Source organism: Ictidomys tridecemlineatus, chromosome 3 (genome assembly GCF_052094955.1).
Source record: "Ictidomys tridecemlineatus isolate mIctTri1 chromosome 3, mIctTri1.hap1, whole genome shotgun sequence".
Taxonomy (NCBI): domain Eukaryota; kingdom Metazoa; phylum Chordata; class Mammalia; order Rodentia; family Sciuridae; genus Ictidomys; species Ictidomys tridecemlineatus.
In genome coordinates, this window is record NC_135479.1 from 144,336,239 (window position 1) to 144,362,783 (window position 26,545).

General features: G+C 41.0%; 1 protein-coding gene and 1 long non-coding RNA gene across 28 annotated transcripts in view; both read right to left on the reverse strand.

The window, feature by feature from the left end:
* Kalrn (kalirin RhoGEF kinase) overlaps positions 1–26,545 on the reverse strand; it is a 626,048-nt gene that overhangs the window by 503,425 nt on the left and 96,078 nt on the right. The window lies entirely within an intron of this gene.
* LOC144376404 (uncharacterized) lies at positions 3,450–25,646 on the reverse strand. The gene is made up of 2 exons (XR_013436850.1): positions 6,848–25,646; positions 3,450–6,576 (listed from the first exon to the last, which is right to left on the reverse strand). It is a non-coding gene; the product is annotated as an uncharacterized LOC144376404 (long non-coding RNA).

The following is a 26,545-nucleotide window of genomic DNA, read 5'->3' on the forward strand; positions in this document are numbered from 1 at the left end:
CCTGAGGGTAAGGCATCATTATTATTTCTAAGTCACATAGGGGTAAATGGAGGTTATCAAAGGCCAAGAAAACAGTCAACAAAAAGGATTTAGACCAAGGTCCACATGTCTCCAAGTCTATATACCTTTCCACTCAAGAGTGAACATTTAGTGTTCCACTTTCTTAGAATGTATTCTAATATATTTGCCTATGCTTGAGTGTGTGTCTATCCAAGGATGTGGTATGTGCCTTTGCCACTTTTCCTATAGGTCCCAGCACAGTGTCATGTGTTTTAAGGTAGGGGTGACAATGATGACAGAAGAGATGCCTTCCAGATCATTTCTAGAGCTCTCTTTCATCAAGGTTCACTGAGATCTGATCCAAACCAGAGGCATGTAGCTATAGTTACCACATTCTTCAAAGGTTGTGCTTTTTTTTTTATAATATTTAATATACTAGGTTATCATGACAAGTAAAAACCAAGATGAAGGGCATGAGAGGAAGTCAAGGGAAAGTTGGCCAGAAGACATGCAGAGAGGGTAGACAGAGCCACCTTTCCTTTCCTTTGAGCTCAGTCTTTACCCAGGAGTTGGTGAGGCCACTGAGTTTCTCCTTAGAGAGCTTCTTTTAGTTTTCAAAGTTCCTCTGATCCATCCAGGCCCTCCCTGTGAGTCTCACCACCATTACCCATACTCATGTGTTTTCTCTGAAGGTCAAGGTGAACATAACTCTTCCTAGTAGAATCCAGTGCTCCTTACTCTTTCCTAAACCTCTCCCACATTCTTTAACCCAGGTTAGTTCCCAGAGCATGGACAAACCAGAGCATCAGCTGCCCTGCTTCAGATCCGACTTCAGTTTGACTGACTTGAAGGGATGAAAGTCAAGGAGGAGCCAAGCATTGCCTTTGTGCCTAATGATTTTTCCCTTAAAAATCACCATGCCTTATACTCATGTAACCCTTCAACATTACTAAGGGATTTCCAGTGTCATCCCATCATCTCTTATTCTCACTGCAATTCTTGAGTGAATGACAATGTCCTCAGGCACAGAAACTCCCATAGTTTTGCCCTCTCCACCAGCCTCAGCACCTCTGAGATGAAAAACCTTTTAGCAGAAAAGAGCAGAAATGTGATCTTCCCAATACAAAGCCACAGAATTACTCAGGCTTTGTTGAAGATGGAAAAAGCCATAGCAGCTCTCTAACTACATATCTCTCACTTAAGGCCAAGATGCCCTTTAAATAAGTAATATCCAATAGAATGTTCTGTAATGATGGAAATGCACATATTTTGTCTGTCCTGTTGGGAACTGTGTGAGAGCAGATGTGTGCCTTTTGATCACTTGAAACGTAGCTAACACAACTGAGCAGATAAATTTATATGTTAGCTCATTTTAACATTAATAGCCACATGTGGCTAGTGGTTACTACATGGGACAGTGAAGCTCCACAGCATCAACCACACTTTGCTGCAAGAGTAGTTTACTACCTCAGTTTGTTACATGGTGTCCTGAAGACCAAACAAAATCATGGAATTTTACAGAGTATACTGGTATACATGCCAAAAGCCTTATAAAACACTAACAGGATTACTTTAGCCTACAGTTTGGATTTTGACCACTTTAGAGACAAAATGCTTGCAAACCCTTATAGACTAATTGGGTTGGAAAAAGAGAAGTCACTGAAGAGCATCTAGCTCAATCCCTTCCCTCCATAGATAAGAAACAAGCTTGCCATTCACCTTGATCCTCAGGTGAGCACCTGACAGAGCTCTCTAGAGAGCCCAATGCCATTCCATTCTTATTCCCAAAGTTTCTGACAACTTTCCCGGTTGTTCTTTACCTCTAGTTATCCCAGGGCAAAAGTCACACTGGGAAGAAGAAACTAGAACTATCACCACCACCATCATTAACTAGTCTTTTCCTTAACCATTTTACAAGGGCCACAGAGCAGAGGTAAAGTGCAGGGCAGAGCTAAGAGAGCCCTGGGCCCAGGTTCATTAAAGCCCTTGAAGACCTATTTAGAAAGCCTTCAAATTCAGATGTTCAAATAAACATTTGTTTTTCTTTCATATTAGCTGAAAGCAGTGTTATCTGTTTAAATTTGAGGCCTCTATGCAAAATTGGTTTCCAGAGGAATCTTTTTCCTTTTGCTATTTGCTAAATGGATCCCTGGAGAGAAGGAATCCCCATTAGTGTGGGGTCCCAAAAGAGAAGATTTTTTTAAATTATGAAGAGACATACTTTTCTTGTAAAAAGAAAAATATATTTGTTTTCTGTCTTTTTAAAACTGGTTAATAAGTAAAATGAACATGTTTTTATTAGTTTTTACCACAAGTTTTTATTAGTGTTATTTGGAGCTCTTTGGTCATCCTATTTGTTAAAGAGACAAGCCTGTGATAGGTAACCACTCATTCATCAAATTCTTATCGAGCACCTTCTTCCAGTCATTACTCGGGCACAGCATTATCTTACAGGGGAGACAGTATTCATCCGTTCAATATTTATTGAGTCCCTACTAGACAGACAAAGTCCCTATCTTCATAAAACCTACAATCCAGTAATGGGAAGCTTATGATAATCATGTGCACAAAACAGCAAGATCCCTTCAGATAGTCCAAGTCCCATAAAGAACATAAAAGCAGGGTGAAGGATGGCGGTGGCATGGAGATGTGCTACTTTAGGGTGGTTCGGAAAGGCTGTTGTGGGAAGATGACATTTGCACCAGGGCCTTAACATTGTAAATGAAGCAAATAAGCAGAAGGACGTGCCAAGGCTCTGAGATGAGAAGAGGCACGGCATGCTTTAGAGACAGAGGCTGGTGAGGCTGGAATGAGGTGAACAAGTGGGAAGTGGCAGAGGAAAGGCCTGAGCCAGGGGCAGGTTCAGATCATGCAGGTATACACAGGCCACAGTTAAAGGTGCAAATGCTGTTCTTGGTGCAAAGGAAGATGCTTGGGTGTGGAGAAGTTATGTGTGAGAGGTTTATGAATATAAATGGCTACAATCATGGATAAAATATTATAGCACAGGAAGAATGAGCGCAAAACAGACTATTACGATGTATTATAGGAGCTACACTAATAAAGAAATCTGCAGTACAGGAAGAGGGGGTCAGAAAAGACAAGGCCTCTTGGAGCAATGGCATTCCAAACCATAACAGCAGACACAAAGATGAGGAAGTATGAAATGGCATATGGGAGGAAATCACATGAGCTCAGTCTGGAGGGGGTAGGTCTGAGTCACACAAAGTCGGGCCTTAGAAACCAGCCCTTGGAATTGAATATATATTGTAGATCACTTATTCTCAACTTTGGTTCTTAAAAAAATACTAGTACCCAGGACCCATGCCAGGCCAGTTAGATCAAAACTTCTAAGGGTGAGAGGACAAGCACTGGTATATTAAAGCTAAGTGATGCTAATGCATGACCAGAGTTGATAACCACCCTTTAAGGTCAGGGGCACTGCAGGGTTTCAAGTAAGCAGGAACAATCATTTATTTTAAAATTTAAAAATGTGGTTTTCTTGATATTACATTTTATAATACAGTATTTTAAAGTACAAAACGTTCAGGAAATGATGACAAATTAATTATCTGCATTTGCATTGAAAAGTTTTAAACATTATTTCAAATAGAGCTATAATTTTCCATTCCTCCTAAACTTTGGCCTCTCAGTTGTGACAGATTTAGAAACTCCAAACAGAAGAAACCATCAGCAATACAGAGTTGCTAAATTTTAGAACCAGAAAGGTCCCTCAGAAAGTCCCCCAGCCCATTTTTCAGATATAAAGAGAGAAATGCAAAGAGATACCATGACAAAGACTAGGTCAGCAGCCAAGGCTGAGGAGGAACCCAAGCTCCTTCCTTCACACCATGCTGCTTCCTGTTTATTACTCAAGTAAGAAACACTGTCCGATTTCTGGACTTTGCATTTTTCACAATATGATGCAGATAGTGAAAGATCACTTAATTTCAGAAGATCAATATAAAAGAGGAAAATAATGGAGGATAAAGTCCAAACAAATCCAATATAGCTTTTGGCACATGGAACTTTATTTTTCAGGTTATCCGACCTCCGTTCATGACCTCGCTAGTGACTGCTGCTTCTGATACTTTGATATTTCCATACGTTTCTTTTGTTCCACAAAAGACAAGTTTTCTACAGATCAGAAATTCTTGTTAAAATATGTATTTCAAGATGTAGATTCACACCAGCATCCAGAAATGAAAGAGTTGGAAGCAAAAGACCCAGAAGCCAAGGTCCACTCCAATGCCACAGGAGATATTTGCACAGAAGAATCTCCAGCTTGATCCTAGAATCAAACACCTGAGGACTTTTGGGATCTGTATTTGGAAATACCATTCCAACAATGAAGGTTTGAAACACACTGCTTATTTTAAAGCTATGTCAGGCAAATGCAGAGCAGTGCCATCTGCATTTATACTGCCACCTTTGAAACCATCCAAGATTCATAAAGCAGCAAAGGCCCAAAATGTGGCTTTTCTCCATTACTTGATGTAGTCTTTAATTTTACTTTGCTCTGGACAAGTTGGAGGAAGCACATGGAGATTTTAAATACCAGATAAATTTATCTGAAACAGAGGTTATAGATGTCTCAGCCAAGGTCACTGTCCAATGTGGATGCAGCAACAGCTACAAAAACTGACCCTGTACATTTAAGTGTGTGTGTTCTGCAAAATCCAAAAGACAGTGCTTCCTGTGGCTCAGCATGACCACAGAATAGGTTGTATTTAAACAGGCTGTCAGCTACAAAAGCTGAAGACAGTCCCCAGCGGGGGTAGATAACTGCAACTGAGTAAACAGAAACAGTGATTTGGCCAATGCTTGGTCATGGAAAGGTAGAAGCAAATCCTCAGGCATCAAAAAATCAGATGACCCACAAGCAAGATTATATAAAGGGAAGCTTGGGAGGAAAAGAGAGCTTAGATGGTGACCCAGAACAAGCCTGTATATCAGAAATATGAGGTCAATATGCTCAAGGCCCTCTAGGCCAGCGGTGGTTGCTTCTGACTTTAGAGGTACCAAGTTTATCAGGACAACCATCAGGATTCTCCAGCCAGAAATTGTGTTTCAGGTTCTTCTCAGAGTACACCCAGAACTCAACCATGGTTTAGAATAGGGATAAGGATCCCCAGACATGGCTTGTATTTCCAAGCTGTGAAACTACATTTTGCAGTCCTTTAAGATACTCGGATATTCCTCTTTCTTGAATAACTTTAGTTTTGTCTTAATTTCCCAAAAGAACAACACTACTTGACCCTATCCAGTTTTTCTACAGTCTTACAATGTCTATGAGATTTATTCTTTCAATTCCTGAGTCAAGGTCCAAGTATAATTCAGTACTCTATTGTATTATTTATTCATTTCTTTTTCTACTTCTATATTGTTTCTTCTTACTTCTTTAGAATTGCAGATCCAATTCTAAAAACTATTATGTGTTTTAGAACCTATTTTGCTCTCGTAGCTATTTTCTGAAGTGTATCTAGCTTGTAAATATCCACAAAGAATCTCCAAAGCTGGTCATGGTGGTTCACACCTGTAATTCCAGCTACTTGGGAGGATCACAAACTTGAGATCAGTGGGCAACTTAGTGAGCCCCTTCCTCAAAATAAAATTTAGAAAGGACTGGGGATATAGCTAAGTGGTAGAGTACTGGCCTATCATGCTTAATCCTCAGTACTGCAAAAAATAAAAGAGGAGAATTTCAACAAAAAATATATTTTTGTGTCACCAATAGATTTGGGTTATAGAAATGCATGCCCTAACGCAGCATTAGATGAGGACATTTTTCTCTTGAGATGTATTTACATTACTGCAAGGTGATTTTTCAAAACAAATACTTTACCCACTTCCTCTCTGTGAAACTTTATATACTCCACACATGGTGGTTCCATTCTACTTTTAATACTTCTGGAAACAAACAAAAAACAAAAAAACAAAAGCTGGCTCAAATATCATTATCACAAAAGCCATGGTTCCTTCACACTGTATGAATGGCCAACCATCTGTTGGCAAGTCCTGTGACAACTACCTGCCCTTCATGGGTGCTTCCGTTTTCTGTTAAACCTCCTCACAAGAGGTTTGCCAAGAGTATCTTCGAGTCCTGGGGTATGAGCCCCAGCTCAGTGAAACTTTCTGACCAAGGTACATTTTTAGGCGCTCATATCAGCGTGCTGCAGAATTGAGTGCTCTTTTTTTTTTTCTTTTCCTCCTTAATTGTTCTCATCTTCTAGTGTCATGTGATCAATGAAGAAAGTGTAGTTTGTACAGCTAAGTGAACTGTGGGTAGTTTGCATTTGTTGCCTCTGTGGTCCTGTGAGGATACTGCAGCTTCAGAAACAACAGTCTCAAGGAGTGAGTATTTAGAGTGCTACACACGGGTACTGGTGTCATCTTTGCCACGAACTTCCCTTAACTCAGCAGGCACTGCCCACGCAGGAAGATGCATTCCGTCGTCTTGTCTCCTTTAGATATGCCTGTATCATTAGATGGTATGTGGAACTCATGTTTGTTCTTCACCCTCGAATAATCTACAGTCAGGAGGGCTTCCCTTTGCATGAAGGAAGTTCCATTTTGCTAAGGAGAAAAAGGAAAAACTATAGTTAGTGCCTCTACATTCTAGACAGTCTTTTCTGTTGTAGATAAATCTGATGATAAGCCCCATCCAGAGGGCACTAAGCATTATTCCCACTCTGAAGGCCTCACCTCAGAACTAAAAGTTGGTGTTCAACTTTGCCTCAGAGCAAGGATTCATGATAATTCAGATATAATTTAAACATATGATGGAAATGTAGCATTGGTGCTAATAGATATAGTATTCAGAGTCCAGATAGATTTAAATTCTTACCTTTCAGTGAGGAGATATCGCTTTTTTTTCTTTGTGAATCTCAAGTTGAAAGGCCACAAGGAGCTGAGTTCCAAGATCCTTCTGACTCCCACCTTCACACTGGCTCTTACTCCTGCCTCTCCTGACCACTCAAGGCCATGAGCTTCTTGTCTGATAATCTCCACAGACTCCAGGAGTGCCCACTCCACCCAGACTTTTAAGGCCTACTTAGAAGGACTGGAATTTGTCCTCCAACCTGTGGAGCAAAATTCAACAAGAAGCAGCCCACAAAGAAGGTGCTGAATTTTCCTTGCCCACAAACCCTTCTTAGTAACCTGGCAGCCTGATGGAAACACAAGCAGCCATCACATTTAAGATCTGTGCCTGGCTCTGGGTGGGACTCAACATCACCTGGCACCATGGGCCATTCTACATTAAAGGTGTTCTGTATCATTTCCAGATGATTCGGAAGAGGCACAATACATGTCCCAATTTTGAACATCAAACCTTAAACACTTTATTTGGGGTCTATGAAATCTGTGAGACTATTTTTTCATATTCCACATATGGGATCCTGCAGGATTTCTCTTCCTGTGCCTGGTTAATTTATACCTGTGGTTCTGATCTTCAAAAGCATCTTGGAGCTAGAGAAAGAAGAAAATTGGGAGGTGATCCTATGAGCCTTTGATGTGAATACCCACAGGCTCAGAGGATTAAATGATCTGGGAGGTGTTCATATGGCTCTCACTTTAGGGAGCAGATCTTGGCCAGAGGATAGGATCTGTGGACACAGAATGTTTTTGGTGACATGCACAAGGACCATGAGATGTATATTTCCTTTTTTTTTTTATATTTTTGTTTTTTTTTTAATTTGTTCTACTCAGTTGTACATGACAGCAGAATACATTTCAATTCATTGTACATAAATGGAGCACAACATTTCAATTCTCTGGTTTTACACGGTGTAAAGATGCACCATTCATGCAATCATACATGTGCCTAGTATAATGATGTGAGACATATATTTCTCTGTGCCATGAGAAACTATTTCTACCCTAACCTACTGGGATGAAGAGCAAATTGGGAATGAAAGGGAAGAGAGCAAGAAGAAAGGGTAGTGCTGAGGATGGAGAATAAGTTGGAGAACAGAGGTAGAACTAGCAAAGTCATTTCAGATCATATGTTATTGAGTATAGTTTACAGTTCATTTCTATTTCAATTATTATGATCTAATTTACCCCCTCTAGAGGGAATTTATAGAGACATCCAAAAGCAATAACAACAATGTATTGTGTTGAGTCCCAGTAAACAGGGCTGATTCCTCACAATAACTGCAAACATGAGCATTCACCACAAAGTGTTAATAACCGTTCTGTAACACCTGGAGTGTCAAATTTACATGAATAACAGTTTATCCAGTATTTGTATTACTTTTCTGCAGGAGCTGGGGGAAGAATGCTTGAAGTGTTTTGTTGTTTGTTTGTTTGTTTGTTTGTTTAATGTGGGAAGATACAGACATTAAAACTTGCCTTTTTAGCTACTTTTAAGTATATAAGTTGGTGGCATTGAGTGCACTCACTCTGTTGTGCAATCATCATCCCCATCCATCTGCAGAATACCTCTATCCTCCCCGCCTGAAACCTGCATTACGTCTTACAATGTGTGAGCCTCCCCAAGCCCCAGGGGTAGGACTCTATCTAGATTCCTGTTAAGTCCTGGAGAGAACTACAACATACAATATTTTATAGCATTTTGAGGTTTACAAAATGTTTTTCACAATAGTCACATCAACCCTGAAAGCCTCCATAAAAGGGAAATAGTACCAAAAACCAGAGAGAGGATGAACTTGCACAGAACAGGTGACCGTGGATAGAACCAGCTTGGTTCCCACTGTGCATCCACTATGCCTGGGCACCTCTGACACTGTGAAGAGAAAGAAGTTTTCGGAGTGGCTATAAAGGCCAAGCTATCTCCTGTCCTGCCCTCTATGTTATGGGCTTTTGTTGTTGTTGTTGTTGTTCTAAGAATTGAACTCAGGGGTGCTTTATCACATTCCAAGCCTGTATTTTTTATTTTGAGGTGGGGATCTCAATAAGTTGTCTAGGGCCTTACTAAATTGCTGAGGCTGGCCTCAAATTACAATCCTCCTACCTCAGACTTCCAAGTAACTGAAATTACAGGCATGCACCACCATGCCCAGCTCTTTGGGGCTTCTAGCTGAAAGACAGTCAGAGCTTCCTGGTGTCCCAGAAAAAGAAGGCAATTTTCTTACATAGCTCTCACTGCAAAAACCAGCTTAGGACATTTACCATTTCCCCTTCTCCTCTCCCTCTTCCACCCTACCCACATTCCATGCACCTTTTCACATAAACCACCATAGCACACCCCATTACCCTCCTCCTGCATGTACTTCCTCTATACCTGGTGATTATTCTAACCAGATTTCTTCTGCATAAAATGTAAGCACATAATAGACCCCATCTAGTGTGATTTCTTCTTCCTGCACATAGTAGTGAAGGCTCTGCCCATGGCTTTCCATTAAGGTCATGCCCCAAGTATTTGATAGATCACCTCCACCTAAGGGACGGGGTGCTTTCAAGAGTGGATTTGCCCCTATGTAGTTCTTGTCATAATTCCATCAAGAATAACAAGTTTAAATTTCTTATCCTGAAAGCCTAAAGTTTCAATTAGAAACTCAGTGCTGGTCCTAGTACTGAAAACAGAGAGACAGAGTCATCTAAGCATTTTGTTTCCCTGGAATTTTAATATATACAGTGAACCCCACTGCATTGGTTTCCCAGGGCTGCCATACAAGTTACCATAAAATGTGTGATTCAAAACAACAGAAATTTATTATTCCATAATTCAGGATATAAGTTCAAAATCAAGGTGCCCACAAGGCCGTGCCTTCTCTAAAGACTACAAGAAAGATTCTTTCTTTGCCTTTCCTGACTTCTGGTGTTTCCTGGAAATCTTTGGCCTTCCTTGGCTTGAAGCTACATCACTCAGGTATGCTTCTGTCTTCTTCTCTGTGCATTCTCTGCTCTTATAAAGATGCTAATCACTGAATTTCGGGGCCACACTCATCTAGCATGGGTTTATTTCATTAACTATTATCTGCAAAGGCCCTATTCCCAAGCAAGGTCCCATTCTGAGGTCCCAGGTAGACATGAACATTCAAGGAACATTTATTAAACCCAGTTTACTCACCTTCCATCTCCAAGGTATGTCAAATTCAATTCCTTGTTTTCCATGGTTTTTGTTTGTTTTTGCCTCTAACACCTGCTTCATCCATTTCAATCCTGCTTTTGAACACATTCATCTGGAGACCTTTCTAGACACCTGCTTTGCTTCCACCCCCCATTAAACACCTCTGCATCTCACTTTAAAAGGGGTGCCTGAGCACAGGTCAAGAGGGAAATAATGCTAAATTGTCCAGAGAGACTTCATTGTTTCAAGAATCTATCTCTCCACCTCCACCCCTGTAGTGTATGCTCATCTCACATTCAGTACTGGGCTGGAGGTTACAGAGGTCCCTGCCCTCAAGGGGCTTCAGAGAAATGGGCTATTGCACACCTAGTGGGCAGAGAAGGCAAAATGTGGCTAAATGAGTTTAAAAGTGGTAGGAAGCTCAGAAGAAAAAAGAGCTACATAAGCCAGTGGCCAGGGAAGTGTGGCATGAGCCAGGTATTAAAGGAGCATCCAGATTTGAGCCAGTGGAAACAAGTTGAAACAACACAAGAGAAAACCTGGGGAAAGGTGTGGGATATTCAGAGCTCTGTGAGGAGGCCCCATCTGACTGGTGGAATTTGCTGAAGTTGTATAGGCAATTGTTTGCAGATATACACCTGATCTTGTAGGACCTTCAGTCCAGGCAAAGATAACCCATTAAAGGTTTCTAAGCAATTGGTAAGTTAGACTAAGTGGTGTTCAGGGAAGCTAGATCTGGTTGTGTGTGCATGATAGGCAGGGGGGGAAGGGGGTTGGCAGGGAAGCCTTGGCTGGGAGCCCAGTTAAGAAGACAGGCTCTAGGGCCAGTTTTATTTCTGCACTATCTTGTGGCCTTGTGAAAGCCAAGTGAATCCCCATCCATTGCCATAACCTTCCTCAGACTCTGCAATCAATACAGCCATCCTGACATGGCTGGGGTGGGGGCATACTGGCTGGCCTCCAAGCCCTCCCTTCCCATTAACATGATGAGTTGCAGAGGGCATGTCAGGGAGAGCTTTCAGAGAATTCCAGGAATGGAGATCCCCTTTGCATAAAAATCCCCCAACAGCCAGAGAGGAGCTCAGGAGTCCTTTGCAGATCAACCCATGAATGCCTTCTGGGAACAAGGCCTGTCCAGGGAGAACAGAATCACCCTTTTGGTTCAGATCCAGCTTCTTCCCACAGCTATAGTAGCTTAGGACCGGTGCTGGCAGCCCAGAGATAATGAAGAGACCCTCTGCTCAGCTCTGCTTTATATAGCATCTACCAGACAACTGGCTATTGTCTCCCTGTTAAACGGGGCACTTCCTGGGAGGGGTGGGCTGTCTCTCCTATAATGCTCCCATCTGGCTTCTTGCAGTCATGAGACACAAGCCCAACAGAGGCTATAACATATCCTCATCTTCTCCACAAACATCCATGAGAAGACCTCATGGAACAGCGGCAGAGTGGAGGTCACATAAAGGGGGCAGATCAGTTTCTGAAGTCCACCAGGTACATCTCCTACCACAAGGGAGCCCGAGCAGAAAGGGAGCTCCCAAGAAACTGAAGAATGACTGACTTCCATGTCGCCTTCTCCTTAGAAGGACTTTGTGCACCGTCACCAGCCCAGATCCACAGCCCCCGTGGTCTGCTACACAGTGCAGGGGGAAGAGCTGATGAGAGATTTCCTGAATGGGTTAAAGCAAAGAGGAGAAAGGCACACTCTCCACTCTTTCCCGGTTGCTCTGGAAACTCAAGCTTTGTAGAAACAGACAGTATCCAGGACAGCAGTCCACAAGGAAAATGACCTCCTCCAGGATGTTTTCCTCTCGGTAGTGATCAATGTAATTTGAAAGACATAACAACTTCTGCCGCCTCTATTTCAGAAGGGGGTGCAAACAGATGATCTATTTGGACTAAAATTAAACTCCCTCTGTGTGTAACTTCTTAATGGTATTTATATATCGAATCTGACTCACACTTCTAATGTGGAAAGGTTTTATTAACATAACTACTTATCCCAGCCCACTCCCACTGGGACTCATGGCTCTAGCCCAAAGGACATTTTGACTATTTCCATGTTACCCTAAATTCTGTCACTGATTAATGTTTCATGACAAGCACATTCACAGATTCTATGAGAAACTCCTGGTTGTCTCCAGGTAACAACTATGAAGCAGAACTGGAGGTAAGAGGCAGCCTTGTCTAGGCTGGGGGCCTGGACACCCAGGACCTGACCCCAGCACCGTCTATGTGATCCAGTCACAGTTCTCCTCAGGGCCTCAGGTTCCTGTCCATAGAAAAAGACTGCTGGCCCAGCACAGTCCTTCATTCTCTTCCAGCTCTGACTTCCCGTGATTGTAAAAGATGTTTAAAAATATCTCCAGGGAGAGAGATCTCACAATATTATTTAGTCATGAGAAGATTGGACTAATGATATCTAATATCTCTGTGTTCTGAAAGTCTGTGATTCTGTAATACACAGTGGTTTTTAAACGTGCATCGATTAATTAAAAATTAAATAAAAAATGAAAACAAACAAAACAGTAGTCTTTTTAAAAAAATGTGTATTTAAAAGAATAGAAGCTAAAGAGCCTGAACTAAAATCTCTAGCTGTTCAACATATACTTAGCAGTAGCGGTAGTAACAGAAATATTTTAGGTTCTTTAACTTCCCACACAAATGAGCGGACAAGATCAAAGTAATGTAACTTCTGGGCTGGCAAAGACTTGTAGTGACTAGGACGCTTTCCTGATTGAAATGAAATGTGACAAATGTTAGTACATTACACGGTAACCCTAACTTCGTGTCTGTTACGTTTTTGTCATTAAGCAGGAGGGAGAACCCAGGACCCCAATATGTGGGTGGTATTATATGAAGAAGATTTCCTCCTGACAGAACTGACAGGGGAACCTCTCTGTCCCAAGCTTGACAGCAGACCCTGAGGCAACAGAGAAGATCTCAAGGTGTGGAAGAGCATGGGTAGGGTAACCAGAGCGTCCACCAGTGCCCAGTTTGTGTAGGTTAGTATGCAAAATCTGCCATCTGAGTTGGCATCCCCGTGGTTAACAGGCCATGGACTATCTCAAGTCACATGGATATATGGAGTGGGGCATGATGCACAGACAAGGCAGGCGAGATGCTTGAAATAACAGAGAACAGGAATGGGCAAGAGTTGATGACAGATGATCAAGCGTTGGTAAGGTTTCTGTCAGTCCCCAGGTTTAACTAGAGACTATCATTTGACACTGTCAGAGGTAAGCTAATTCCCTTGAGGAAGATCTTGAGTACTGGTATACAGAAGGTACTCAGGTGTACTTTTTGAACAAATGGAAACTTAGAAAGAGGCTATTACTCCAATGAGGTTTGCTTGATGAACGATGTTTCCCAGTGATGGCAGCTCAGACTTTCAGGTCAGGGCCAGGAGAGAGGAGCAGAGGTAGAGGGCAACTCTCCAAATGGTGCCTGGACCAGATCCGTGTTTCCTGGGAGGGAGGAGTATGCTCCATCTACCACCCTGAGTATGGAGAAGAGGAATATTATCTTGATGGATCGGGGCTTTGCCAGAGAGTTGAGGTCTTCTATGGTTTAAATTGGATGGGACCCTTGGGAAAGGGGTGCTCATTCATCTGAGGAAACTCTCCCTAGCTTAGCCACTCCCAGCCCTACCTCCTTTAGAATCTCCAAAACCTAAAAGATTTCAGGCTGCTAGAAGCAGCTGGACACCAACAAAAATCCCTCCACAGAGTAATTATGATAAGCAAGAAATTAAATGCTCCGGGTGTCTAATTCCTAAGTACTCCTATCAGGCAGATGCGATGAACCCCAAGAAATGGGCATGAGCCAAGCCTGTTTGCGGAGAATGCTTGCCTTGCGGTGAGGAGAACTGGCATTAGACAAAGTAACAACCATATTCAATTGGCTCTAGTGAGAAGTTGTATTAAATTGAAAGTAGGTATTGTATTCCTTTAAATTCCACTTCTTATGATATATCCATCTTCTAACAGAGAGGACAATTAACTGCCTGGTTTGTTAACTATGTGTTCATATCCTGATTCTATTACAGTCATTTTACTTGGAGAAGTCTATAGGTCAATGGATTTCATATCTGGAAACTTTCTGGACCTCTGATCCTGCTCTGGCCTATCTTAGTCCTCCCTGCCTATCTCAAGAGACTAGCTACTTATTTAGTAAATCAAACTCAAATAATATGAAATTACTCCATGGCATCTCCAAATTTTCATGCAGGAAACAGACCCACACATACAGTCGCCTGATGGCTAAACAGGAAGGAAAAGAGTTTCTCCCTCACCTTACACAAAAAGCACTTCAAAATGGATTACTGATGCAATGTAAAAAGTAAAACAATAATGCTATCAAATACAAAAACTACAGGGTAAACAAAGTTTTCTTAAACAGAACACAAAGAGCACTAACTATAAAAGGAAAAAATTGATAAATTTGATTAACATTAAAAATAATATCCAACAGTAGAAAGAGACAGATATTATTTCCCTATGTACATGTATGATTACACTAGTATAACAAGAGGAATGAGAAGTTGTGTTTCATTTGTGTACTATATGTCAAAATGCATTCTACTGTAAAATTAATTAGTTAATTAATTTAAAAAAATTAATAGCCAGACGTGGTGGTGCATACCTATAATCCTAGCAGCTTGGGAGGCTGAGGCAGAAGGATCACAATTTCAAGGCAAGCCTCAGCAACTTAGTGAGTCCATAAGCAACTTAGTGAGACCCTATCTCAAAATAAAAAAATAAAAAGGGGATGTGGCTCAGTGGTTAAGCAACACTGAGTTCAATCTCAGTACCAAGAATAAATAAATAAAATATTAATAGGACATTATTAAAAATTAATAGAACATTATTCTACACAAATACATAAATATGCCAAGAAGAGTGTAAAGAGGCAAGCAAAAGACTGGGAAACAATATTCAAAATCCATATAATCCACAAAGGACTCATCCAGAATTTGTGAAGAAATCCTACAACTCAACCAGGAAAAGCAAGACAATTTAATAGCAAAAAGGAGACAAAAACGTGCAGATTCACATTATGAAAAAGAATATCTAAGCGACCAATAAACATATCAACTTCATTAGTTATCAGGGAAATGCAAAAAACAAACAAATAAACATAATTTGACACTATTTTCACCTAGCAGATGCTATCATCTAGCAAAAATTAAAATGAAGAAAAAAAATGATACCAAGTATTGTCAACGACATGAAACAAAAGGAAGTCTCCACTCAGCTGGTGAAGATGTAAATCATTACAACCACTTGGGAATATATTTGACAGTAACTGGCAGCATTTATTTGTAATTCCTCTTAAGTATACAATGAAACTAAGTATATGTTCATTATTAGACATGTACAAGAGTGGCCACAGCAACTCTATTCCTAAGAGCCCCACAACAAGATACCTTTACAGTAAAATGGATAAATAAGTTGGGTTATATTTATATAGTAGAATATTACACAGCAATGAAAATTACACACAACTGCTACACATAACATGGATTAATCTCACAGACAAAATGTTGAACAAAAGAAGACAGACACAAAACAGGATATAATCAAGCATTTCATCGGAATAAAGTTTTAAAACAGGCAAACTCATCTGTGGTGTTCAAAGTCACTACAGAATTCTTACATTTCTTAAGAAAGTAGTGAGTGGAAGGAACAATGTCCTGGGGTGCTGGTAATGTCTCCTTTCTTTATTTATGAATTGACTGTCATGTGTGTTTAGTGTGTAAAAATTCATCAAACTGTACACTTAGGATTTATATACTTTATTTCAGTAAAAAGTTTGTAATGAGAAAATATACACACAAAAGCAAATTTAAAGAACAAAGTCTATGTGAAGGCATAAAAAAAAAAAATGAAAACCAGAGCTGGTAGAGCACTTGCCTAGCATGCGTGAGGCACTGGGTTTGATTCTCAGCATCACATATAAATAAATAAATAGATAGATAGATAAAGATCCATTGACAACTAAAAAAAATATTTAACATCAATGTTTATAGCAGCACAATTCACAATAGCTAAACTGTGGAACCAACTTAGATGCCCTTAAATAGATGAATGGATTAAAAAAATGTGGCATATATACACAATAGAATATTACTCAGCAATAAAAGAGAATAAAATCATGACATTTGCAGGTAAATGGAAGGAGTTAGAGAAGATAATGCTAAGTGAAGTCAACCAATCCCACAAAAACAAGTGCCAAATGTTTCTTTGATATAAGAGGCTAATTCATAGTGGGATAGGGAGTAGGAGCGTGGGAGGAATAGATGAACTCTAGATAGGGCAGAGGGGTTAGAGGGAAGGGAAGGGGCATGGGGTTATTAATGATGGTGGAATGTGATGATCATTATTATCCAAAGTACAGGTATGAATTCACGAATTGGTGTGAATATACTGTGTATACAGCCAGAAATATGAAAAAATGTGCTCTATATGTATAATAAGAATTGTAATGCATTCCGCTATCATATATAAAGAAAAAAAAGAAAACCACTGCATATAAATAAGTAAATAAATAAAGGTCCATTGACAACTAAAAAAATATAAAAAAAGAAAATCACCTTGCAAATCCAAACCTTTTAAATGACATAAAAATTGATAGCTTCTAATTGCCCAGAATATTCTTCTCTAAAATAAAATTTTGACCTTTTTATTCATTTAGAATATATACCCCACTTTCAGAAAAGAATTTGAAGCCATAGCCTTTTTAATGAACACACACATTAGAGGCTTTTTAGTTTTCACTGGAAGCTTTTAGAACATCAAAATTGTTCAATTTTGCTTGGTTTTTTACTCTTTTTCCCCATGTTAACATATGAATTTTTAATACCATTATTCTTGGCTAACACTCTGTAATGAAGATTAACAACCTTAATATTTATAAAACCAGCAAAGAAATTAGGCTGAGCAGAACACAGTCCCCCAGTCAGGAACTGCGGAAGGCCTCAGCCAATGGCTGTGGTTGAGGCACAATGGCAGAGTGCTCACTGGAAAGGGAAAATTGGGAGCAATTATCTCAGTGATCCAAGCCAAGAAACACAGCCATGCTATTCAGGAAAGAGGGGACACCGAGACCAAGTCTGCTTCCAGTGAAAAGGAACCTGGCTGGCCAGAAAAAGCTGATGCTTCCCCACCCTGACGTGTGTGCTGGCTTTCAGCCCCTCCGAAGGCTTTTCCAGGGGCGGGATCATTCTCTTCCATGCCTCATAGCTTACAGTTTCCTAGATACTAATATCATCTGAGTCTCATGCTAAGCCCAAAAGGGTAATAGAGAAGGTTACTATTATTATTTTGGTGATGAAAAAGCTGAGGCTCAGACAATTAAAAGACTCCTTAAAGCCACACAGCCAGTAAGTCACACAAGGACAGATATATTGGGCCCAGTACTCTGTCCTCTGTGCCATAGGATCTCCTGGCTTCTCTGATTGAGAATGAGAACACAATCTTAAGACTTAAAGAAAAATAGACACTATTATTATTATTAGACATTGGGCAGCAGACCACTTAGAAACTGTGCCATAGTCCAAGGACAGTGGTCCACCTTTGGAATCCTGCATCATGGAGGCACTTGGTGAGGGTGGCGGGTATTGAAGGAGCCAGGATTGGGGATGATCAGTTGTTGAGTGGAGCAATGGTTTGAATGCCCCAACCTGACGACTACAGAAAGGTCATCAGTGGCCAAGGTGGAAACACCTACCATCAGAACAGGCTTTCCTACAGACAGGAAACTGACACCTTGAGACACAGAAGATACTGTGCTGAAAGCCACTCATGGACACAGTAGGCTTGGTTCTGTTAGAGATGGTTCACCATGTTGCCCACACTAAATGCCACAATGAGCACAGACTCTGCAATCCAGCAGACCTGGCTCTGAACCCTTTCTATGTTTCCCTTGATATGTGCCTCAGAACAAGTTACTTCTCTGCTCTAACCATCAATTTCCTTGGCCATAAAATAGCAATGATAATACCTACCCATCAGAACCAATGTGAAAATTAATAAAATAATATATATAAAGCTCCTGCATATAGCAGGCAATAACTAAATTTTAGCCCTATCTCTATCCCCCAAATTAAAAGGAGGGAAGAGGATTCTTTTTGGGAGCTTTTTAAAACACATGACATGAATAGTTTGTGTCTTCCTTGCCAACTAGAATGAAAAAGAAACATAAATAATTTAAATTTATACCTTATAGGATAATCATATATGAATACATCATAACCTCAGATGACCTAATTTAAGAACTTCTCCCTATTTTTCCTCCTTTTTCACCTGGAATTAATCTGATTAAGTCAATCCATGTTTCACTTCCTGAAATAGAAATTACAATAAGCTCTTTAATTTAAATAATTGATTAATATAACAAAAAGTGTCATCTATAGTCAAAATCCACACCCACAATGTTCTCTAGGACCAATGTTGCCAAAAGCTGCCTGAAATAAAAGACAAGTGTCTGACTTTACAGTTAACTCCAGGTATTCCCCTGGACAGACTCCACAGATTATACAGAAAAGCTAAGAGAAGGGGTTTTATATCTGGTTTCTATCACTTTTTTAAAAAGTAAATGCAGTCTCAGAGATCTACAGGTATTCTTCCATGAGAATGTTCTGCTATTGCCTAGAACTCTATAAACACCGTAGTCTGGTCCATCTTCCCATTTGTCCTACTTCTGTCCATGGCTGCATGTGCTTAGAATTTCAGAAATAGGAAACTGGAAAAGACTTCCATTTACGGACCATGCACTTCCAGATAGAGGGGATAACTCCCACACACGTACACACACACTCAGTGGTTTTTCCATGCACCTGGCTGGGCTGCTGCCCTTGTGTCCTTCACCCATTCACCAACCTGAGCTCTGCCCTAGAGCTTTAGGAATTAGATAAATCTCATCCATCTTCACTCTTGATGCCCAGCAATGTGGAAGGCCGCCATTATGTTTGTACACATATTTTATGCTTTGAATCAAACACTTATTGATAACCAACTATGTGTCTCATGCTGCTTTGGGTGCTAATACAGGACTGTCTATACACAAGACCCTCTCACTAGTCCCTTAGAACTTCTAGATATAACCTGACCACCTGTTCCTCCTCCACATAGGTCACTAATGCTCTTCTTAAAATGTGATATCCAGAATATGGGGGCAACAATAAATGGGTGAGTCTGCATTATATCTGCAGTGTCAATTTCTTATTTTTGACACTATATTATAGTTGTGCTAGATGTTGACAGCAGGAGATGCTGGGTGAAGTGCATACAGGACCCACCACCAACAACACCACCACCAAGTTTTTTTTGGAACTTTCTACAAATCTGTAATTCTTTCAAAATTAAAAATAAAATAAAATAGATGAATGAGATGCTACTGATGAGAATTTCTAACAGGACAGCTCAACATCTAATGAAAGGCCTGAACTAGGATGAGTCTATCCGTTCAAATGCTCGAAATAAGCAAGGGAAAACTGAAAGCTCAAACTCTGCCCCTACTTCAGAGCAAACTTCTTCCTGGAAGCACAACATGGAGCTCCATGAATAGGAATCCATCTGCAGAGCCTGTCCTTCATTCCAATTCTGGAAGGTCCAGATAGGTGGAGCCTTTTGCCTGTTACCCACCCCACCCCACCACTACCTGGGGAGGCTGCATGGCAGGAAGAGGAAACTCCAGCAAGCTCTAGAATCCAACACATCTGCTTCTAAAATGCAGGCCTACTACTCACTAGCTGTGATAGCCTGGGCATATAATTTGCCCTCTTTAAGCACCTGCAAAATGCAGATGACAACAGGCACTATTATTACAATACTGTAAGAGAAGAATGAAATTAGAAAATTATATAAAGCATTTTTTCATGTACTTGTTGATTGATTGTATGTCCTCCTCTGAGAAGTGTCTGTTCAGATCCTTGGCCCATTTGTTGATTGGGTTATTTGTTATCTTATTGTCTAATTTTTTGAGTTCTTTGTATACTCTGGATATTAGGGCTCTATCTGAAGTGTGAGGAGTAAAAATTTGTTCCCAGGATGTAGGCTCCCTATTTACCTCTCTTATTGTTTCTCTTGCTGAGAAAAAACTTTTTAGTTTAAGTAAGTCCCATTTGTTGATTCTTGTTATTAACTCTTGTGCTATGGGTGTCCTATTAAGGAATTTGGAGCCCGACTCCACAATATGTAGATCGGAGCCAACTTTTTCTTCTATCAGACGCAGAGTCTCTGATTTGATATCAAGCTCCTTGATCCATTTAGAGTTAAATTACATATAAGAGGTTGTGAGGGGAATGGGAAAATAAACAAGGAGAGTAATGAATTACAGTAGATGGGGTAGAGAGAGAAGATGGGAGGGGAGGGGAGGGGGGATGGTAGGGGATAGGAAAGGTAGCAGAATACAACAATTACTATTTGGGCATTATGTAAAATTGTGGATGTGTAACCGATGTGATTCTGCAATCTGCATTTGGGGTAAAATTGGGAGTTCATAACCCACTTCAATCTAATATATGAAATATGATATGTCAAGAGCTTTGTAATGTTGTGAACAACCAATAAAAAAATAAAAAATTAAAAAAAAAGAAAAAAAAACAAAATTATATAAAGCATGCTGGGAGAGCTCCAGCATCCACCAAAATGTTTGTGGCCTTCGACCCTTGTGTATGAATAAGGTTTAGGTTTCCAGGACACACTGTTACTCCCTGCCTAGTATTAGACAGATCGTCTCTCCTTTTCCCACCTTCTCTCCAGACTGCCAGGACATCTCTGATTTCTAGGTACCCCAGTCCAATTCTTCTCAAACAATCTGCAACAAATAACTAGTATTTTTTCTGCTTTTTTTAAATTGAAATTTTTCATAGACTAATACTTCAGGAAAATAAAAAATACATTACTAGAGAAGTACAATTTTTAAAATAAAATATAAACTCTAATTTTTAAAAATTTTAGATGCAACAGACTTAAAATTACTCTGGCAAATTGTTGTAAAATTTCTAAATGCATCCTTTCCATTTCTGTCCTCCTCATTACTGACTGGCAACAAACAGTTGGAAGATTCATGCAATGGACCACACTGTAAAAACGATGCTCAGTACCTCCTTTCTCCAAGCTCCTAACAACCTGATAGTCAGTAAAACCTTAACAACCAAGTACTTAAGGTTGCCTTTTTTTTTTCTTATTGATTTTAATTCTTCACTAGACTACATGCTGAGTTCCAGGATCATGTTCACTGTGCCTAGCACAGGAGCAGATGCTTCATGGGGCTTAATTCCTTGCTGATAATCTAAGTATTTAAACATGCATGTTATTTACTTTCACCTTTTCAAGATTTAGACAACTTGATCTCGCATTTGTAAAAATCTGCCTGAGCATCCCTCCTTGTTTGTGACCCTTCTCCTTCTGTGTCTTTTTCACTAACTGCTTCATCTCCATGTAACTGAAATATACCAGAAAATAGTCATTGTTTTCCTTCTACTGATAGGAAATAAAGGACAAACTGCAGAAAGTTCCATTCATCAGAAAAGTTGGCTTCTGGCTCACCAGATACACATTCAAGGAAATGGAGTGCTTCTATTAATTTACTTCCTGAGGATACTATTAGTCTCATCTCTGTCTTTCTAATGCTGGGCACATGATAGCTGCTTAATAGCACCTATGTGAAGTGGGCACAGAGTGCCAGCTATGTCATAGTGACTATAAGTCACATCTTGGGTCACATCACTCAGAAAGTAAGGGCAGCTATGTTCAGAATGGGGCAATAAGTGGCACTGTCAAATAAAGGAGTTGCAGGGATCACTTAGACAAGTGGTTGTCTACTCTGGATGAACAAAAGAATTACTTGGGGAACTTTAAAAAAAAATACGCATGCCTGTATCTCAAATCCAGAAGTTTTTTTTTAATGTAATCGGTCTGGGGTGAAGCTCTGGTGTCAATATTTTTCATGTGTCATAGATAATTCCAAAGTATAGCCAGGATGAGAAACCACTGATCTAAGAGACCCTCTCCTCCATACTGGTACTTAGCAGAGTTCCTTAAATGTCTATTGAGTAGATAAATGGGTGGAAGAACCTATGCAAATGTCAAGATGGTCTTCACTCCTGTCTAATCAGACCTCTCACCTCCAGCTGCTGTGCATCTTCTCCCAAGAGCCTGTCTTAAGCTCTAGCCAGCAAGCAGCCCCCTTTCATCCTCTTGCCCATAACAGGAGGGCTTTCTTCTCTCCCAGAACACTGGTCCCTAGGAAAGCACTAACTTAGCTCATCCTCACCTTCCTCAGGCAAGAAATCCTTGGGCTTTCTTGAATACACATCAGAGGGCCCCACAAATCCCATAGGCCTCAACTCACACAGGATGGAGACACTTTATCTCATCTATTTTGTGTTTATTTGATGGTTGCTCTTCAGTTGTTTTTCAGGTAGTCCATGAGTCAAGGATGCTATCTCAAACTGCAGACTTCCAGAGAACAGAGGCCTGAGCACGCCACATACGACGTGACTGGTTTGTGAAAAGTCTGGTGAATGAATGTTGTGTGGGTAATGCTGAAGGAAACAGGGACAGAGAAGGCAAAGAAGGGGTGGACATGAGGAGAAGGTGACATTCAGGCCTAGGAGAGATGCCGGCTACCCAATGCAGCCAGGTACAGGTGACACACAGGATTGGGCAGTATCCACTATTTGGTCCCAAGGGGCTGGAAAGGCTTAGCTGAGCTCCTATTTGCTGTCAGGAATATGTGCTTGGGGTTGCCATGGCTTCTGACCTTTGGCTGCTCCCTTGGCGGCTGCTGCTATTTTTAGCTGCCCAGCGCCCTGCCCCTCTCCAGCCTTTTTCCACGACCCCTAGGAGCAGCTGAACTTGTCATTCTCCCTCAGCATCCTGGACTTCCCACTCCTTGAGGCACATACTGAGTGCATTTGGGATGCTATGCCGGGATGTTTGGATGGAGATGAACACAGGGCAGCTGGACAGTCAGTTGTGAATTCTGATGCTTATTTTTATAAGCCAGAAAAAAGGAAATACATTAGGTCCAGGGAAAGAACTCTCAGAACGGACCCTTCTCAGGTCTCTCCTTCCTGACCATCTAATAGCTTCTAATTGTTCAGATGAGTCTGTTCTATAATAGAAAATTGCTTTTTTATTTCTTTAGGATATATGTCCTACTTTCAAAAAAAATTGGAAGCTATGGTCTTACTTATTGAAAAGTATATTAGAGCTTTTTTAGTCTTCACTGGAAGGTTTTAGATATCAAAATTGCTACAATTCTCTTGGTTTACCTTTATTTTGTTTTCCTGGTCTACCTGTATATTGATGCTCTCCCATCACTAGCATTAACAGGAATTTTCTGGATATTTCTATCTTCCCACTTAAAGGGGAAAAGGAAACACATAATTTGGGTACCTTAGTTTTCTGGCAGACTAGAAGGTTTTACTTGTAGTTTTCCTCCTGAAATTCTTATAACCCGTGAGCTAAGTTAAGGGACCCATCCAGGGTTACATAGCTTGTAGGCAGCAGAGCTGGGATTCAAACTTGGCTTCTGACTTCAAAGCTCAGAGGTTCATCTTTCCCTGGAAATAAGCCTCATACCCCTACCACCAAAGGAGTAACCTACCCATCCTTTTAGACTATGATCTTTCCAAGGCAGCAATTGTGAATCCAGGTTAGATTGGAACTTTCCAAGGAGCTCTACAAACTGTGTGGATTGCGTGAACCACCAGCTTCCCGGAAAGAAGAGAACATGTTCCCTCAACAACCATGTGGCCTTGAGATATAAAAAAAGATGTGTCCTTTGTCACCAGAGGTCCAAGAAGGACCTCGACTCAGGACAAGTGGTGTGTCCTTGGCATTCATGACAGAAAATAATTATAGCATGCACCTATCAGAGACCAAGGTTTATTTAGGAAAGCATAAATAGACTCAAGGGAGAATGTGGGCTATCTCAAGAATGAGAAACTTTGGGAATAATGCAAGGAATACACTTTGAAGGGAGAATGCAGGCCATATCCAGAGAGAGAGGCCACAACCCCTTCACATGGAGTGTTAATTGAGGGACAGTAGCTAGGGGCTGACCTAGAGGTGGAATCGGCAGTTACACAATTTCGTGCCAGTTTTTCCAGGCTTTCACATTGCCTTCATGTTCCTTTTGCAGGCAAGGTCATGGGTCAAGGGTGCTGGCTAAGAACATGGGTTGGGTTGCTCACTAATGCTTATTTTGTATTTCAAAGGCTCATGGGCATTTCCTGCATTCCAATGGCTCCTGGGGCTTCTCTTTTTTGAGATTCAGTCTGTCTTTTTCTGTGTACTTAAATTTCTCTCTCACTCTTGGTACATCAGTTTCATAGGTGGCTGGGGAAAGGGAGGTGGGAGGTAACCAGCCCACAGACATGAGTTATAGACCATCCCAGAGTCTGTAATAACATTTCCCATTCCCAGAAGCACCTCTCAACTGTAGGGATTCCAAGAAAATGATTGACTCATTCATTCATTCATCATCTGATTGACATTTCATTGTATACCTACTATGTGTTTAGTACTGAGACTTATACTAGGTACTGATGATAGAAAAGCAAAGGATTCTGTTTTTGTCCTTATAAAGCCAGCTGCTATGGGGGAACAATGTGGGGTTCAGAAGCATCTGTGTGGTAATGGAACCTCCTGACATACTACCTTAAATTTAGAGCTGAGGCATTTTTGTGGGAGGAAGACAAGAAGAAGGAGGAGTAAAGGAAACCAAATTCGTTGCTATGCAACCATGATGATTTATTCTTAGCCAGAGCAGGGAGAGCAGCATGGTGCAGGGAGTGGGTCGGGGGTGGAGACGGAAATGGGGGAGCCCGGAGGAGGACAGAGTGGGAGGCAAAGTGGTGCACAGCAGCAGCAAGGCTACACACACAGGCCTCACCCCACGGGGCCCTCACAAATGGATGCTCCACAGCATCATGCTCTCCAGAGGCAGCAAGAATATTGTGGGAACAGCCCCAGGAACTGCTGAAAAATCCTTGCTGTGGGGTCTGAAATTAACCTTCAGGTATTATAACCATACCTGTACTGAATACCAAAAAGGGACAAAGAATAGCATAAATACTGGACGTAACAGTCCACCAGGGGAGGAGGACTCATACACATAGACACAGCTGACCACCAAATACCTCTTAAGCATCTCATCCATGTTCATTCAGCATCATGCAGGATGCCAGGGAGTGGTGACAGTCCCCTTTCCCTTTGGAGGAGCGCATGTGTTGGTGGTCTGAAGGGGACAGCCTGGGCACTGACAGATGCCTGCCTAAGACCCAGGTCTCCATGTGAGACAGGGCTAAGCACCTACCCTCTCTGGAAAGCCCATAGCAAGTTGTTCCACATTTCTGGACCTCAGATCCCTAAATCGGGAGAACTACACTAAGCAAAACTTCCAGTTCCCACGTGTGATATCCTTGGCATTACACCTGCTGTGAGTTTTCAGTGAGGACAGAGTTGAATATCAAGTGGAAGAAATGCATGGAAGAGGGAGGGTTGAGGGGCTGGGGATGTGGCTCAAGCAGTAGCACGCTTGCCTGGCATGCGTGCGGCCTGGGTTCGATCCTCAGCACCACATACAAACAAAGATGTTGTGTCCGCCGAAAACTAAAAAATAAATAGTAAAATTCTCTCATTCATTCCCTCCCTCCCTCCCTCCCTCCCTCTCTCTCTCTCTCTCTCTCTCTCTCTCTCTCTCTCTCTCTCTCTCTTTAAAAAGTAAAAGAGGGAGGGTTGAAAATAAGGTAGGATGTGGGACACGTAATGAGACTAATATTTGCTGTATCTTTACCTAGTGATAAAGAATAGATTCCCAATTTTCAGAGTTCAAAAAGTCAACCCTCAGGAAGGCTAAGTAACTTGCTCAAAGTCACACAGCAAGACTAAAATTAAAACCCCAATGCCACCTGGCTCAGATACTGTACTTTCCACAGGCCTACACTGGTTCTGTGAGGTGGAGAGACTAGGAGGGTAAAGGGAGTATAAGGAGATTAGAGTAAGCAGATGGGGGCTAGATAGCCAGGACTAACAAAAGAGGGGAAAGTTCCTGGGGTGAGGACTGGCTGTGACCCAAAGGAGGATGTGATAAGTAAAAAGAATGAGAACCAGGCCCCAACACTAACCCACACCCTTTATGGTGCTGAGCACTACAGAAAAGACAAAGGTAAACAACACAGTCCTTGCCCTGAACTAATTTGCAACCAGGGAGATAAAATGTGAAAATTAATTATTAAAATTAAGTCTATCAACAACTAAAAAATATATATGAAAATAAATAAATCATGGTACAGTTTAAATAGGTAAATGGTTGCTTTGGAATGTAGTGGCCACAAGGGATTCTGTAGAGGAAGGGAATTGGTTCTGGGCTTACAGGATTTGGGTAGAGGACAGGCAAGGAGGAAGAAAGAGAGGTGAGGACACTTGGGGAAGGAAAAATCTCATCTAGAATAGAAAATGCAGAAATATGTCTTCTGTGGAAGACAACTTA